This window comes from Manis javanica, chromosome 7 (assembly GCF_040802235.1).
Source record: "Manis javanica isolate MJ-LG chromosome 7, MJ_LKY, whole genome shotgun sequence".
In the NCBI taxonomy this organism is placed as follows: domain Eukaryota; kingdom Metazoa; phylum Chordata; class Mammalia; order Pholidota; family Manidae; genus Manis; species Manis javanica.
The window spans coordinates 88,934,145-88,949,611 of NC_133162.1; the positions used below are offsets into that span (position 1 = coordinate 88,934,145).

The 15,467-nt window shown below is 41.4% G+C and overlaps 1 long non-coding RNA gene across 1 annotated transcript in view; it reads left to right on the forward strand.

Moving 5' to 3' along the window:
• The window catches only part of LOC118972204 (uncharacterized), a 54,502-nt gene that overhangs the window by 7,248 nt on the left and 31,787 nt on the right, over positions 1–15,467 (forward strand). Inside the window, exon 2 of the long non-coding RNA XR_012133324.1 lies at positions 15,294–15,464. This is a non-coding gene — a long non-coding RNA (uncharacterized lncRNA). The remainder of the gene's footprint in view (positions 1–15,293; positions 15,465–15,467) is intronic.

Below are 15,467 nucleotides of genomic sequence, written 5' to 3' on the forward strand. Positions count from 1 at the left end.
TCGGTATGTAGTGTGAAGTTTCCAGGTAACGTTGAGGGATTTAGTTAACATTTGCACTACTTTTGCTACAAAGGCAGGCCCATTGTCACTGTGGATTGTGGATGGTAGGCCAAACCGGGGCACAATTTCTCTCAGAAGGACTTTGACTACCTCCCGGCTCTGTTCTGTTCTGGTTGGGAAGGCTTCAACCAGGCCAGAGTACATACACACTATCACTAGGAGGTATCTGAGTCTCCTGCTTGGCTGGACACCCCTGAGGTCTATCCCAAGGTCTTCAAAGGGGGCAACTCCCATTCTTTGGACACCACGTGGGAGTCGTGGCACAGACCGAGCATTATTTTGGGCACAAGTTACACAGTGTCTACTCACTGCTCGGCATAGTGCTGGCAACTGGCTGATGTAGTATTGCTTTTGAGGAGGGCCTCCAGTGCAGTTTTTCCCAGGTGGGTGAGCTGGTGGTATTCGCTGACCAGTTGCCTCCTGGTTGCAGTTGGGACAAAGATACGTCTGTCTGGCAACATCCACCATCCATTTTCAGTTAAAGTGGCTCCTTCAGTTATGGCCCAGTCTTTCTCTTTTTCAGTGTACTTGGGTGGAGGGGCATCTACCAGGGGTGTTAGGGCTATAGTGAGGGAAGGAGCTCTTTCTGCCTCATTACTGGCTGCTGCCTTGGCAGCTTCATCTGCTATCTGATTCCCCTGTGCTATAGGGTTGTTTTCCTTTTGGTGCTCTTTGCAATGCAGAATTGTTACTTCCTTTGGGAGCCAGACAGCCTTGAGGAGTTTCAATATTTCTTCTTTATTTTTTATTGCTGTTCCTGCTGCTGTGAGGAGACCTCTTTCTTTGTAGATTGCCCTGTGTATGTGTACAGTGGCAAAGGTATATCGAGAGTCTGTGTAGGTATTGACTCTTTTGCTCTTGCTGACAGTGAGGGTTCAGGTTAAGGCATACAGTTCAGCTCGTTGTGCTGATTATCCTGCAGGCAGGGCTTGTGCTTTTAAGACTTTAGTGGTAGTAGTTACTGCATAACCTGCTCTTCGGATACCCTCTTATAGGTAACTGCTGCCATGACTGAACAGTGTGAGTTCTGGATTTTGTATTGCTTGATCTCGCAATCTGGACAACTTGCATATACTTCATCCGTTACCTTAGAACAGTCATGATCCGGTTTCTCTTCTTCAGTGGGGAGGAAAGTTGCTGGATTCAGTGTCCGCACTGTTTCTAAGGTGACTCATGGGTTTTCACAGAGGAGCCCTTGATATTGTGCCAACTGAGAGTTTGAGAGGAAGCAGTGTCCCTGCGTATTCATGAGGGACACAACAGCATGGGGGACCTTAACATTCAGTTCTTGTCCCAGAGTAAGTTTATCTGCTTCTTTAATTAATAGAACTGTGGCTGCCAGTGCCCTGAGGCAGGGTGGCTTGCAGTACCGGGTTCAGTCTCTTTGACAAGTATGCAACTGGCCTCTGCCAAGGCCCGAAAGTCTGTGTGAGAACCCTGAGGGCTACTTTGTCTTTTTCATGTACAAAGAGGCTAAAGGGCTTTTCTATGTCTGGTAAACCTAGGGCTGGTGCCTGTCCTAAAGCAGTTTTTATTTCTAGGAAGGCGACCCTTTCTTCTTCTGTCCAGACAGGGGGCTCTTGCTCTGGCCCCCCCAGGAGACTGTAGAGGGGTTTTGCCATTGCTGAAAACCCAGGTATCTAGATTCTGCAGAATCCAGCGGCTCCCAAAAACTCTCGTATGCCTTTCTTTGTCTGGGGCAGGGGTAGGGAGATGATGACCTTCTTCCTCTCTGGCCCTAGTGCCCTCTTCCCTTGGGTGAGGAAGAAGCCCAAGTACCAGACTTGCTGTTGGCAGATTTGTGCCTTTTTCCATCAGGCTCGGTATCCTGAATCAGACAAGAGCTGCAGGAGGGCCTTTGTGCCTTTCGCATAATTTTCTTGGGAGTCACTGGCAAGGAGGAGGTCATCTACATACTGGAGGAGGGCACAGTGTGTAGCTCCCCTCAGAAAGTTGGCATGGTCTGCAGCCAATGCCTCTCCAAAGAGTGTAGGTGAGTTCTTGAACCCTTATGGAAGCTGTGTCCAGGTTAACTGCATCTGCTGCCCCGTGTCTGGTTCAGCCCATTCAAAGGCAAACAAGAACTGGCTTTGAGGGGCAAGCCAGAGGCAGAAAAAGGCATCTTTTAAATCTAGACAAGTGAACCATTTGGCAGACCCCAGGATCTGGCTGAGCAGGGTGTATGGGTTTGGGACCACTGGGTGTAAAGAAACAGTCACTCTATTAATGGCTCGCAGGTTTTGAACTGGCCGGTACCCTCCTCCTGGCATTTTGACTGGTAGAAGGGGGGTGTTCCAGGGTGACTGACATTCTATTAGAATACCGGTTTCTTTGAGCCTGATCAGGTGTTCCTGGATGCCTGCTCTTGCCTCTTGTGAGAGGGGGTACTGCCGCTGTCTTTGTGGCTGGACCCCTGGAGTCAATTCTACAATGACAGGGCCTCGGTTATGAGCAAGTCCATGTGGGTTGTCTTCAGCCCATACTGAGGGGAAGGCAGCTCTGAATTCAGGTAGGCTACTTGAGAGGGTTTGGACACAGAATAACCTCCACTCCTCTTCCCTGGGTGTGGTTATTGCCAGTATAAGGGACTCTGGCTCTTCTTGGTCTGGGTTTAGTTTGAGGCTTGTGTATCCAGTTGATTCAAAAGTTATTTGGGCTCCAAGCTTTGAAAGTATGTCTCAGCCGAGGAGGGGAATAGGGCACTCAGGCAGGTAGAGAAACTCATGTCGAACCTTGTGGCCTCTAAGTTCACATTGGCGGGCTTGGCAAAAGTGTTGCTGGACTGCTTTTGTCCCAGTGGCTCCAAGAATAGTTGCAGTCCTTTTACTGAGAGGAGCTACAGGGAGGGTGACTACAGAGTGTTCTGCCCCTGTGTCAACTATGAAAGTCATGTTTTGGCCCCCCACTTTCATTTCAACCATAGGCTCATGGGGGCCAAGTGCGAGAGACCCCGGTCCTTGTCAATCTGAGTCTGCTCCTGCCAAGCCAATGAGCCTTTCTTCGCGGGGCTCCTCCTGACAGTGACTGGGCCTCGGGGCTTTGCCTCGGTTGGGGCATTCATTCTTCCAATGCCCTTTTTCTTTACAGTAAGCACATTGGTTCCTAGCTAAGGGGGTCTTGGGCTTCCCCCCTCTTGGTGGCTGGCTTCTTTCTACCTTCTGCCCATCTATCTCTTTCAGGGCAGCTGCCAGGAGACTGGCCTTCTTCTTCATTCTTCTTTCAGCATCCTTGTCAGCTTGAACTTCCCTGTTTATGTATACTTTGTTGGCAATTTTAATCAACTGAGTGATATTCACCCCAGCGAAGCTCTCAAGTTTTTGGAGCTTTCATCTGATGTCTGGGGCAGATTGGGCTACAAATGATGTGTTTCCATTTGCTGGCTTTCTGGTGACTGAGGGTCAAATGGGGTGTAGATGTGATAAGCTTCACACAGTCTCTCATAATAGTCCCTAGGAGACTCTTCTGGTTTTTGAGTGACTGAAGAAACTTTAGTCATGTTAATAGGCTTTTTGGACCCGGTTTTGATGCCCTGGAGGAGGGTGTTCTGCTATCAGTGGATATGGTGCTGTCTCTCTGGGGTGGTGAAGTCTCACTCGGGGCACTCCTCAGGGACAGCAATTTCAGCCCATGCCTCTTGATCAAGGACCCCGGCTGGTGCATGCTCTTCCAGGTATTGGCAGGCTCCTTTTATAATTCACCTCTTCTCCTCTGTGTTGAACAGGGTGCAGAGAAGCTGTTGGCAGTCTTCCCAGGTCAGCCAGTGGGTTTGGAAGAGGGATTCCATTAAATCAACCAAGGCTTGTGGCTTCTCTGAGTATGATGGGGTGTTGTTTTTCCAATTAAGGAGGTCAGTCATGGAGAAGGGTTCGTAGTAAAGCATGGACTGGCCTGGCTGGGTGGTCCCATCTTTATCACGCTGCTCAGGCTCCTGTGTTTCTTGCACTGGCATCTGAAAAGCACCTGCTCCTGGCCTAGGGTGCAGTCTGGCTGCTGGTCCAGGAGAGAGTGGGTCTGCTGGTTCTGCAGGTGGCGGGGAGGCCAATGGCGGTGGGGTGTCCTGGGTGCTGACAGCCTTGGAGGCACATAAGGCGGGGGCAAGATTAGCTCTTCCTCTGGGTCTCCAGCAAAAATCTGCAGAGGCTAATGCCTCTGACTATTCTTCGCAGGCTTCGTTGTTGAGGCAACTAAGACCCTACCGTATCCCTGCCTGTTGTGAGCGAACCGCACCCAAGCGGGAAGAGTCTGGGCAATTCGTAACCAGGAGTTAATGTATGGGAACTGGTCAGGATGATCTGGATCTCCAGTGATGACCCGCCAGACCTGATGGACTGTTGCAACATCTAGAGACCCTTCTGGAGGCCACCCTACACCGAAGGAGGGCCATTCAGATTCACACAGGGCTTTCAACCTGCCCAGAGTTAATTTCACTCTGCAGTCTTCTGAAAATCCCTTCCTGAAATTCTTGATCATAGTGTCAAGGACTGTGGGTTTGCTGTGCCCTGACCCATGACGTGTCTGTGGACGGTGCTGCAACAACAGACAAAGGAGGGTGCCTCCTCTAGAGAGGAGACCAATCAGATGCCCATCTGTTCACGCTCCTCATGGAGACTTTGGCCAGCCTTGGCTAAGGTGCACCTGTATAAGTCGCAGGCCAGGTCAGCCAAAGTTTAATCACCGATATGCCAAGACGGCTGGCTGCGAAAGCAGATGAGGGCCCACGCAGATTCCATAGTGCTGGCTGTGGAATCACAGATTCAGTGCAGACTGAATGACTTCAGCTTCCCTGCACACTCACTCACACACACACCCAGGCATACCAGAGTTTAAACATTCCCCCCCCTGGGAATGTCTACCTGTGAGACTTCTAATAAGTCTCCGGGAGGTGATCAGGCTCCCCTTCCACCCCAATGGGTGGGATTGGTTGGGACAGGTGCTCTGGGGACTTACCAGATTCAACGTTGGAACCAGGTCTTCACCTGCCAAGGTTCTTTGAGTCCGGCGGGAACAGCGGAGTGGGGCTGGCCCAGGGCGACCAGGCGGGAGACTGCCAAAAGGTCAGGCAGTGCGTGCCTTCTGCCTTGCGATCCTCCATTCCTTCACCGCCCCACCATTGTGCCAAACCGGTGGCAACAAAGGGCCAGTGTGGTTGGGTTTCCCGGTCAGGGAACCAGATGTTATGGAAAATACTGAAAAAAAAAAGCTTGGACTGGATCACTGACGGAAAACATCAAGCGGCACTCGGAGGGAGGTCTTGGAGTGTTGAGGTTTTATTTCACACCGGTGTGCTCAGAGGGGAATAATTTTCCAAAAAGTCTGAGCCCCGAACAAAGGAAAAGGGAGCAATTTATACCTTTCTGCTTCCTTATCTGTAACATTCCTATGGGTACAGCGAGGGAGCAGGAACAGGGGAGGGATTTTAGGGAGCGAACCTTAGGAACTGGTGCTCAGCAGAGCGGGAACTAAGGGAGTGTATTTTTTTGTTTGGGTTGAGGAAGGGGTGAGGCGGAGGGGAGCCACCTCATAAATTAGTGTCCTTGTAGTGTCGTTTATGTTGAGGGAAGAGGGGTGTGAGACAGAGTGGAGCCACCCACTAGGTTGCTGTCCTTGTAAATTTTCCCTATCAATCCTATTGTTAATTAGCTGGATTTGATTTTTTAATGCTTTGTTAATACTTTTTGCATTTATATTAATGAGGGATATTTGTGTGTAGTTCTCTTTTCTTGTAAAGTCTTTGCTTTTTGTATGAGAGAATGATGGTCTTACAAAATGTATTGCGAAGCATTCCTTACTTCCTAGTGTTTTTTTTCTTATATATTTTACAATTTCTGTAGGACTGATGTTATTCCTTCCCTAAATGTTTGATAAAATTCATCAATATGGCCATCTGAATCTGGAGGTTATGGTGAGAAGTGTTTAATCATGAATTTAATTTATTTTATTGTTATTAGCCAGGTTTACTATTTCTTCTTGAATCAAGTTTGGTAACTGTGACTATCAAGGAATTTGTCTGTTTCATCTAGCCAGTCAAATTTATTGACATTACATGATCCATAATGTTTGCTTATGGTTCTTTAGTATCTGTCAGATCTACAATAATATCCTATAGTTCATTCATGATATTGGTAACTTTCTTATCTCATTTTTAAAGAGATTCATCAATTTCATTTTTTTCAAAGAAATGCTTTTGGTGTTATTGATTTTCCACATTCTGTCCTTTTGTATTTCACCTATCTCCATCCTCTCACTATGGTGAATAATGTGGATATACATGAGTGTACAAACATCTGTTCAAATCCCTGCTTTCAACTCTTTGGTTTAATACCCAGAGGTGGAATTGGTGGATCATACATTAATTCTATTTTAATTTTTTAAGGAACCACCATATTATTTTCCACAACAATTGTACTATATTATACCCCTACCTTGTAATATACAAGGTTTCCAATTTCTCCACACTTCTTTTTTCATTTTTCTTTTTTCATTTATTTGCTTTCTTCTTCCCTCCCTCTCTCTTTCTCTCCTTTTCTCTTTTCCTCTCTCCTCCTTTCTTCTTCTCTCCCTCCTTTCCTTCCTCTCTCTCTCTCTCCCTCCCTCTCCCTCCTTACCCCTCAGTGTCTCTCTCTCTCTCTTTCTCTTTGTGTCTCTTTTTCTTTCTTTCCTCTTTCTTTCTTTCTTACTAGCCACTGTAACGTATGAAGTGCACTCTCACTCTGATTTTCATAGCATCTCCCTAATGGCTAAGGCTGTTTATATCTTTTCATATGCTTATTAGACATTTGTATATCTTCTTTACAGAAATGTCTGTTCAAGCCTTTGTCTTTTTTCCTTTTTTTTATAGTTATTGAGTTGTAGGAGTTCTTCATATATTCTGAATGTTAACCCTTTTTCAGATAGATGATTTGCAAATATTTTCTCCCATTCTACAAACAGCTTTCTCACTCTGTTGATAGTATTTTTTTTTCTTTTGGTATCATTAATGTACAATTACTTGAACAGCATTATGATTACTAGACTCCCCGCATTATCAAGTCCCCCAAACATAACCCATTACAGTCACTGTGCATCAGCACAGTAAGATACTATAGAATCATTACTTGTCCTTTCTGTATACACTGCCTTTCCCATGTCCCCCCACCACTACATTATGTGCATTAATCGTAATGCCCCATTCTCCCCCTTGTCCCTCCCTTCCCACCATCCTCCCCAGTCCCTTTCCCTTTGGTAACTGTTAGTCCATTCTTTGGTTCTGTGATTCTGCTGCTGTTTTGTTCCTTCAGTTTTTGCTTTGTTATTGTACTCCACACATGAGTAAAATCATTTGATACTTGTGTTTCTTCACCTGGCTTATGTCACTGAGCATAATACCCTCTAGCTCCATCCATATTGTTGCAAATGGTAGGATTTTTTTTCTTCTTATGTCTGAATAATATTCCATTGTGTATATGTACCACATCTTCTTTTTCCATTCATCTACTGGTGGACACTTAAGTTGCTTTCATTTCTTGGCTATTGTAAATAGTGCTGCAATAAACACAGGGGTGCATATGTCTTTTTGAATCTGGGCTCCTGCATTCTTAGGGTATATTCCTAGGAGTGGAATTTCTGGGTCAAATGGTATTTCTATTTTTAGTTTTTTAAGGTATCTCCATACTGCTTTCCACAATGGTTCATATATTCCCACTTGTTCATTTTTGCTATTGTTTCCCTTGCCCAGGGAGATATGTTCATGAAGAAGTTGCTCATGTTTATGTCCAAGAGATTTTTGCCTATATATTTTTCTAAGAGTTTTATGGTTTCACGACTTACATTCAGGTCTTTGATCCATTTTGAGTTTACTTTTGTGTATGGGGTTAGACAATAATCCAGTTTCATTCTCTTACATGTAGCTGTCCAGTTTTGTCAACATCAGCTGTTGAAGAGGCTATCATTTCCCCATTATATATCCATGGCTCCTTTATTGTATATTGACCATACATGCCTGGGCTTACATCTGCGCTCTCTATTCTGTTTCATTGGTCTATGGGTCTATTCTTGTGCCAGTACCAAATTGTCTTTATTACTGTGGCTTTGTAGGAGAGCTTTAAGTCAGGGAGCATAATTCCCCTGCTTTATTCTTCCTTCTCAGGATTGCTTTGGCTATTCAGGGTCTTTTGTGGTTCCATATGAATTTTAGAACTATTTGCTCTAGTTCATTGAAGAATGCTATAGGTATTTTGATAGGGATTGCATTGAATCTGTAGATTGCTTTAGGCAGGATGGCCTTTTTGACAATATTAATTCTTCCTACCCAAGAGTATGGGATGAATTTCCATTTATTCGTGTTCTCTTTAATTTCTCTTAAGAGTATCTTATAGTTTTCAGGGTATAGGTCTTTCACTTCCTTGGTTAGGTGTATTCCTAGGTATTTTATTCTTTTTGATGCAATTGTGAATGGAATTGTTTTTCTGATGTCTCTTTCTGCCAGTTCATTGTTACTGTATAGGAAAGCCACAGATTTCTGTGTATTAATTTTGTGTCCTTCAACTTTGCTGAATTCAGATATTAGTTCTAGTAGTTTTCGAGTGCATTCTTCAAGGTTTTTTATGTACAACATCATGTCATCTGCAAATAGTGACAGCTTGACCTCTTCTTTACCAATATGGATGCCTTGTATTTCTTTGTTTTGTCTGATTGCCGTGGCTAGGACCTCCAGTACTATGTTGAATAACAGTGGGGAGAGTGGGCATCCCTGTCTTATTCCTGATCTCAGAGGAAATGCTTTCAGCTTCTCACTGTTAAGTATAATGTTGGCTGTTTGTTTGTCATATATGGCCTTTATTATTGTGGTACTTGCCCTCTATACCCATTTTGTTGAGAGTTTTTATCATGAATGGATGTTGAATTTTGTGGAATGCTTTTTCAGCATATATGGAGATGATCATGTGGTTTTTGTCATTCTTTTTGTTGATGTAGTGGATAATGTTGATGGATTTTCGAATGTTGTACCATCTTTGCATCCTTGGGATGAATCCCACATCATCATGATGGATGGTCTTTTTGATGTATATTTGAATTTGGTTTGCTAGTATTTTGTTGAGTATTTTTGCATCTATGCTCATCAGGGATATTGGTCTGTAATTTTCTATTTTTGTGGTGTCTTTGCCTGGTTTTGGAATTAGAGTGATGCTGTCCTTGTAAAATGAGTTTGGGAGTATTCCCTCCTCTTCTATTTTTGGAAAACTTTAAGGAGGATGGGTATTAAGACTTCACTAAATGTTTGGTAAAATTCAGTAGTGAAACCATCTGGTCCCGGGCTTCTGTTCTTAGGTAGTTTTTTGATTACCAATTCCATTTCTTTGCTGATAATTGGTCTATTCAGATTTTCTGTTTCTTTCTTGTCAGCCTTGGAAGGTTGTATTTTTCAATAAAGTTGTCCACTTCTTCTAGGTTATCTAGTTTGTTAGCATATAATTTTTTACAGTATTCTCCCATAATTCTTTGTATTTCTGTCATGTCCATAGTGATGTTCCTGTTCTCATTTCTGATTCTGTTTATGTGTGTAGACTCTCTTTTTTCTTGATAAGTCTGGCTAGGGGTTCATCTATTTTGTTTATTTTCTCAAAAAACCAGCTCCTGCTTTCAATGATTCTTTCTATTGTTTTATTCTTCTCAATTTTATTTATCCCTGCTTTAATCTTTATTATGTCCCTCCTTGTCCTGACTTTGGGCCTCATTTGTTCTTCCTTTTCTAGTTTCATTAATTGTGAATTAAGACCATTCATTTGGAATTGTTCTTCTTTCCTGAGGTAGGCCTGTATTGCAATATATTTTCCTCTTACCACAGCCTTCACTGTGTCCCACAGATTTTGTGTTGTTGAATTATTGTTGTCATTTGTCTCCATATATTGCTTGATCTATTTTTATTTGGTCATTGATCCATTGATTATTTAAGAGCATATTATTAAGCCTCCATGTGTTTGTGGGCTTTTTCATTATCTTTCTGTCATTCATTTCTAGTTTCATACCTTTGTGATCTGAGAAACTGGTTGGCACAATTTCAATCTTTTTGAATTTACTGAGGTTCTTTTTGTGGCCTATTATATGATCTATTCTTGAAAATGTTCCATGTGCACTTGAGAAGACAGTGTATCCTTCTGCTTTTGGATGGAGTGTTCTGTAGAAGTACGTTAAGTCCATCTGTTCTATATGTTGTTCAGTTCCTCTGTCTCTTTACTTATTTTCTGTATGGTTGATCTGTCCTTTGGAGTGAGTGGTGTGTTTAAGTATCCTAAAATGAATACATATCATTCTATTTCCCCCTTTAATTCTTTTAGTATTTGTTTCACATATGTAGGTGATCCTTTGTTGGGTGCATAGATATTTATAATGGTTATATCCTCTTGTTGGACTGACCCTTTTAACATTATGTAATGTCCTTGTTTGTCTCTTGTTACTTTGTTTTGAAGTCTATTTTGTCTGATACAAGTACTGCAACTCCTGCTTATTTCTCACTATTAGTTGCATGAAATATTGGCATGGCAGGCTTTAGATTTGTGGTTACCAAAGGTTCAAGGGTAATTCCCTTATTATCTAACAGTCTAATTTAAGTCTCTTTGATGCTATTACAAACACAACATAAAGGTTCTTTTTTTTTTTCACCCCTGCTTTTTTTTCTTCCTCCATTCTTTGTATATTATGAATCATATTCTGTACTCTTTGTCTGTGCCTTGGGTGATATCTATTTAGTTTTAGGAATACTTTCATCCATATGAGTCTCCCCAAAATCTACTGTAGAGGTTATTTTGGGTGGTAAATTCTCTCAGCTTTTGCTTATCTGAAAATTGTTTAATCCCTCCTTCAAATTTAAGTGATAACCTTGCTGGGTAGAGTATTCTTGGTTCAAGGCCCTTCTGTTTCATTGCATTAAATATATCATCCCTCTCCCTTCTGACCTGTAAGGTTTCTGTTGAGAAGTCTGATGGCAGCCTGATGGGTTTTCTTTTGTATGTGATCTTTTTTCTCTCTCTAGCTGCTATTAAAAGTCTGCCTTTATCCTTGATATTTGCCATTTTAATTATTATATGTCTTGATGTGGTCTTCTTTGGGTCCCTTGTCTTGCGAGATCTGTCCACCTCCATGGCTTGAGAGACTATCTCCTTCCCCAGATTGGGGAAGTTTTCAACAATTACCAACTCAATGACACTTTCTATCCATTTTTCTCTCTCTTCTTCTGGTACCCCTATAATGCAAATATTGTTCTGTTTGGATTTATCACACAGTTCTCTCAATATTCTTTCATTCTTAGAGATTCTTTTTTCTCTCTGTGCCGCAGCTTCTTTGTATTCCTCTTCTCTAATTTCTATTCCATTTACCATCTCTTCTACTATATCTAATCTGCTTTTAAATCCCTCCATTGTATGTTTCATTTCAGATATGAAATTTCTTAATAATTGAATCTCCTACTTAAATTCATTCTTGAGTTCTTGAATATTTTTCTGTACCTCCTTAAGCATGTTCATCATTTTTATTTTGAACTCTCAGGAATGTTGGTGAGTTCAGTTTCCTTTGGCCCTTTTCTGGGGTTTGTGAGATTTTGGTCTGAACCATGTTCTTTTGGCATTTCATATTTCTGTGTGGTGCCCACTCGTGCCCAGAAGCTCCAGTCTTTGGAGCTGATCAGCCCCTAGAGTGAGGTTGCAGGTCATAGGGGAGCAGTGCTGGTGCCTTGGGGGAGGAAGTATCTGTTTCCTGATTCCCAGCTGCAGTGCCTGTCTCCAGTGTCAGAGCCAGTGGGCTGAGTACACAGATGTAAGCCTCTATGTTTTGCATCTCTAGCTGTTGTAGGTGGGGCCTCCCTCTAGCTGGCCTGATGCCAGCACAGTGACTGCCAGTTTGAGAACTGGTACCCACAGCCAAGGAGGAAGGCACAGCAGGCTGCACATCACAATGGGGGGCCTCAGAGCTGGGTAGGCAGCCAGGGGGAAGGAGTGCCTGAAGCTCCTCAAAGTTCCCAACCAGCTGGACAAAGCATGCCCAGACAATCTTGTCCAGCTCTTCCCTCTCCTGTGCAGCAGGCTCTGTGCAAACCCCACCCCTTCAGCCACCCTCTCACTGCTAGGAAGCCTCTCAGACTGCCTCCCTTTCCTCTGTCACAGAGCAACCAGGTGTGGATCCCCTCCTGCGCAAACAGCCAGAATCCCAATCTCTCTAGTACTCTGCGTATCCCAGCTCCCCAATCCTCCAGAGCACCACACAATGTAGGTTTCTGCTCACAAGACAGATCTTCAGGGCTAGGTGTTCAGCAGTCCCTGGCTTCCACCCACTCCCCACTCCCTTTCTCTTCTTCCTGCCAGTGAGCTCGGGTGGGGGAAGGGCTTGGGTCCTGCCGGATTAAGGCTTTTGTATGTTACCCTGTTTAATGAAGTCTGCTCTGTGAGATCTGTATGCAGTCTGGTGCAGTCTTCTTTCTTGTTGCTCTTTTAGGGTTAGTTGTATTAATTAACTATATCTATATTTTCATACTATTTGTGATTTGGGAGGAGTTCTCCATCTCACCTCTCATGCCACCGTCTTCTACTTCCTTCTCCTCTTTTAGTATCTTTTGTAACTTTTAATACCTTCCATTTCTGTTCTCATGGTTATGTCTTCCTTTAAGTCTTTGAGCATATTGAGCACATTACGACAGCTTCTTTAACATCCTTATCTGCAAATTATATCATCTCTGTCATTTATGGATCTGTTTCTATTGATTTTTTTTTTCTCCTGGTGATAGGTTGCATTTTTCTGTTTCTTAGCATAGTAATTTTTTTTATCAGATGCTGGACATTGTGAATTTTATATTGCTGACTGCCTAATTTTGTCAAATTTCTTTAGAGCATCGGGCTTTGTTGTGACAGGTCATTACATTATTTGCAGATCAGTTTGGTCCTTTAAAGGTTTGTTTTGAAAAAGGTCAATTTGTAGGGTGTATCTAGAGTAGCATTTACTCTGGAGCTAGTTCAGCTCTATTGAAGGGTGGCCCCCTGGGTTTTCTCCTGAGTGTTTCTTGTTTTCAATAAGGCTCTTCACTCCAGGTCACAGGAATACAAACGATTCTCAGGCTCTGGGAAAGATTAGGCTTATAGTTCCCACCAATTGCTACTTTACTGGAAGCTGTTTCTTATCTGGTCTCATGTAGCTTTACTCTCTACATGTGGAAACTGATATTTAGACAAAGACTCAAGAGGAATTTGGAAACCACTTTTAAGTTAGACTGTTTTGTGCCAAGGTGTGAACTTCTGACATCCGTGCATCTATACCTGAATTGCTCATGGTTATCACACTATTTGGGAAGGTTATGGTCTCATACTTTGTATTTTTTAAATTGATTTTTATATACTTCCTGATATAAAGTTGCACATGTTGTTATTACTGTGGCATATAAGCCTTATGCCTAGATTAACGCTTGAAAAAAGTAAATCTATATAGCTCTTGCTCTCATTAAAGTGAAGGTACAGCAGGTCAATTTCAGATAATTCAAAGTGTAAAAACTTTGACACCACAAGTTTTGGAGTTTCTTTTGTGCCTTTTATATTTCCCATATGAAACATGTGCAATCATTAGATATTACTTGTAAGCAAATTGTAAAGCAAAATAATTCCTATTATTTCTTATACCATCTGATCAACTTAATTAAAATGTATTCTGAGATTACAAGGCTTATTTTTGCAAAAGGTTTCCATTTGTCACCACTTACATGTGAATGAGGATTTTTCCAATTCCTGTCCAACCAAAATAAATTATTGAAATAAATTGTATATTATTAATAATTTAAAATAGGAACTGTCATTCAATTCTCTGATTTAAAATTTTATTTTTTTAAGGAAGACATAGTTCTCATGATCAGTTGGTTCTGTAACAAATAAATATAATTTGCATATTCAGTATTTTACTGATAAATTTTTCTAAATCTGTATCATCAAAGTTCTAAGTAAGATTTCATTTAATGAAAAGGTATCACTTCTGAGAAAAAAAAGAAAATATGGAAACTTAATTTGCTTTCTTAGATAAAAAACTCTACTTCTGACTGGTTTCAAAGATAATTCTAGGGAAAACTAAATAGGAAAAGAAAAGATGTTTGTATTTAACAATTTGAATAATCACAATGTAATTCTATGGATCTATTCTTAATTATTATGAAAATCTCATTTGAAATTAGAAGAAAAACATAATTGATGGTACCAAGTCACCAAAAGCTATTATGTTGATGTCATGTAAATGTATTCAGACAATGAAGATAGATATAATTCCATGTACATATATTATAAAATGGAAAAGAAATACAGATTACACATCAAAATCAATGTATCTTCATATGAGGTCTAAGAAATATTAGATGATCAGAGTTTCCATGGATTACTAAAATTATTACAAAATATTGTATATATGGATACTTTTTCTACAGAAAGGCACATGGAATTCATCAGATACTCAAAGAAATCTGTACCCCAGAATGTTAGGTGTCATCCTCTTTTTAACATTAAAGAGATTACTTTTAAATAGCTGTCAAGATTGGGCATACCTATGACTCAATCATTTCCATACATAGTAATTTATCCAAAGGCAATCATTTGATATATGTGGGAAGATCTTTAAAAATAATAATCGTTAACATTTATTGACAGTTTGTGCCAGAACCAAGCTGGGCATTTGCAAGCTTTATCTCATGTGTTCTTCACTGAATTGTCTTAGATAGTTTCTACTGCTGTCATATCACTTTACAGACTGAGAAAATGAAGCTTTTGGAGTTTATAAAACTCACACAAGAGCACCTAGTTAGTTAGTGTGTATCATCATGAAGATTTGAAGCCCAGAAATCTGACTTCATATGTGGATTCTAAGCAATTACATGATGCTCAAAAATGACATTCATCAGATTATTTTACATAATGCAGAAAAGTGCTAAATTATGTACAGTCCCAAAATAAAATACTATACAGCCATTAAATTTATGATGTAGGAAACTGTTTATTGACAGCAGAAATGTTCTAGATGGAAGGCTGTGTGAGAAAACAAGTACTATATGTTTTGTTGTTAAACACTCACTAATGTGTCCATGGAAAAGTAGAAAAAAAAAACCAAATATGTGGAATAACTGTTATCCAGTGATTATCTCTGGGTAAAATGATTGTGTTTAATTTTCTTTGTATTTTACTGTGAGTTCCATGTTTTCTCAACTGAGCATATATTTCTTTTTAAATATAAAAAACTTCTAGGGGCAGAGCCAAGATGGTGGCATGAGTAGAGCAGCAGAAATCTCCTTCCAAAACCACATATATCTATGAAAATATAACAAAGACAACTCTTCCTAAAATAGAGACCAGAGGACACAGGACAACATCCAGACCACATCCACACCTGCGAGAACCCAGCGCCTTGCAAAGGGGGTA